Consider the following 2,928-nt stretch of genomic DNA (forward strand, 5'->3'; position numbering starts at 1 on the left):
ACACCCTCCGCTCTGCCACTGGCCAGTCCGGGCGCCGGCCATTAGTCCCGCCCCTGAGCCAGCTTCTCAATGGCTCCCTAGTTACGGAGCCGCAGCCTCGGCCTCTGCGTACAATTGTGAGTGTGGCCGGCAGGGGTCGCTCAGCGGCGGGGTACGGAGTCGGCAGCAGTGCGGTGTCCGTGACGTCATGCTGTGCTGAGTCCCAAGTTCCCGGTCCTGTGTCCGCAGAGTACACCGCTGTCCATCCCAGACAGGAGACACCTCGGGCATTGTCATCAGTGTCACCAGGTAACCATCTCTCTGCAGTCATCTGATATTGTTGTGATGGGTGTGCATGGGGAGCACTGTGCACCCTCCATGCAGATGATGGGGAGGGCTGGGTGTGTACCCCCCACTGACAGGCAGATCTGATGATTGATTGGGGATGGGGGCAGATCGGTGTCCTAGATGGATCTGGGAGTTGTGTGTTCTATGAGCATTCTGTATTACTCAGGCCTGCTCAGGATGTGATTGTCATTGCAGGATCAGAATCGTGCCCCCCTCAGGAGACCCCTCCAATGAGTGCCCCTCCCCAGAAGAGCCCTCCAATGAGTGCCCCCCCTACCCAGGAGACCCCTCCAATGAGTGCCCCCCGTACCCAGGAGACCCCTCCAATGAGTGCCCCCCGTACCCAGGAGAGCCCTCCAATGAGTGCCCCCCCTCCAATGAGTGCCCCCCCCCCAGGAGAGCCCTCCAATGAGTGCACCCCCTACCCAGAAGAGCCCTCCAATGAGTGCCCCCCCTACCCAGGAGAGCCCTCCAATGAGTGCCCCCCCCCCCCTTCCCAGGAGACCCCTCCAATGAGTGCGCCCCCCCTACCCAGGAGAGCCCTCCAATGAGTGCCCCCCCTACCCAGGAGAGCCCTCCAATGAGTGCGCCCCCCTACCCAGGAGACCCCTCCAATGAGTGCCCCCCCCTACCCAGGAGAGCCCTCCAATGAGTGCCCCCCCCTTCCCAGGAGAGCCCTCCAATTAGTGCGCCCCCCCTACCCAGGAGAGCCCTCCAATGAGTGCCCCCCCCTACCCAGGAGAGCCCTCCAATGAGTGCGCCCCCCTACCCAGGAGACCCCTCCAATGAGTGCCCCCCCCTACCCAGGAGAGCCCTCCAATGAGTGCGCCCCCCTACCCAGGAGAGCCCTCCAATGAGTGCGCCCCCCTACCCAGGAGACCCCTCCAATGAGTGCGCCCCCCTACCCAGGAGACCCCTCCAATGAGTGCCCCCTACCCAGGAGACCCCTCCAATGAGTGCCCCTCTACCCAGGAGACCCCTCCAATGAGTGCTCCCCCCAGGAGACCCCTCCAACGAGTGCCCCCCCTCTGATCACCTAGGTTGTTATTTCTGTTATCACCCCATTCAGCTCTGTGTACAGTGAGCCTATCTAATTTTCCCTAAAAGTCATGCACACAATATGACATCACAGTGGTTGGCACACCTGCAGTGCTGGGGTCCTCAGTTCAAATCCAAAACAGGGCACTGCATGGAGTGTGTATGGGTTTCCTCCCACATTGCAAAGACATGCTGGTAGGTTCCCATGTATGTATGAGAGGAATGTTGGATAGTAAGCTCCATGAGGACAGGGGCTGATGTCAGTGATCAGTGGTGTAATAGATGAAAACAATCATTCATAGAGGTAAGTGTTCATTAACCTGTTGCTGTCCACGTAACACATATGTGCAGAGGCAGAAGGGAGGGCTTTAATAAGCGGTCGTAAACCCTTCCATATACCCAGTTAAATCGGGAGTTCACCCAAAAAATTTTTTTTAACATTAGATTTAGGCCCGAAGATCATACCCTGAAGCGGCGGGAGAACATCTATCTCTACAACGGTAAGTACGGCATTGATTTAAAAAAAAATACCCGTTTCTGCTCCCCTTAATTAGCCTAAATCTAATGTTAAAAATGTATATTTTGGGTGAACCTCCACTTTAAGTGACTGGCCTCAGGTGGTACACAGAGATGAAACCAATCCTCCTACATCAATTGTACCTGTTTATCTGCAGTCTTCTCTTCATCCATTCAAAGTACAGAATTTATGAAGCTTGTTTGAGCTGTCAGGGGGAAAAAAGGGACTGAGAGCTGAAGTTACACTCTGCAGAGCTCAGTGAGGAGAACTCTGACAGCTGATTGGAGGGAAGGAGCACCACACACACACACACAGAACTGAGGCTGTCAATCAGCTGGAGATCCCTCCCCTGTCACCATTTTTTTTTTCTCTTGGTGTCAGGAAAACTTGTCAGAAGTGGCTCATGCTGATGATGGCAGAGGAACGAAGCAGCAGACAGAAATGACACTTAGTGCTCTGGATACACACACAATAGAAGGATAGGCTTTGTTCATATTTCCTAGCTGTGCTGGGAACTTAGCCTGCTCTCCTCCAATGATCAGACTTGTCCTGACACCCGCCCTGCACAGCCATTCACTGGGAAGATCTGAGTGCTGCGGTTTCTCCTCCCCCAGCTCTTAGGCAGCTGAGAACACAGGGAATGGGTTAATAATTCATTAAAAAAGGGGGAAACTTAGATAGATATCCATCTCTCTATCTCTTATCTATCTAAAACCTTTTTTCTTTATCTATTTTTATGTCTATACACAAATGTTTGGCTTTCCTTTCTTCTATTTTAAACTGAATGAGTTGTTTTACAGGATGATCGTTTCCAATCACTTGAACTGCAGGCTAGTAAATGGGAATTCCATGTACAGTATAGGAGAAGACTTATTCCTGAGGATTACACAGCCATACACTGTACACAATTCGCTCAGTGGGTGGCCCTGTCTGCCATCTCCCACCTGACATCCCTCGATGAACCACATGCCAACCTCATAACCTAGTTATACGACGGCAGATTGGCCCTCCTGCACTGGATCACGTACCTAGTAAGTGATCCAGCA

The sequence above is a fragment of the Rana temporaria genome, chromosome 10, assembly GCF_905171775.1.
Source record: "Rana temporaria chromosome 10, aRanTem1.1, whole genome shotgun sequence".
Classification (NCBI taxonomy): Eukaryota; Metazoa; Chordata; class Amphibia; order Anura; family Ranidae; genus Rana; species Rana temporaria.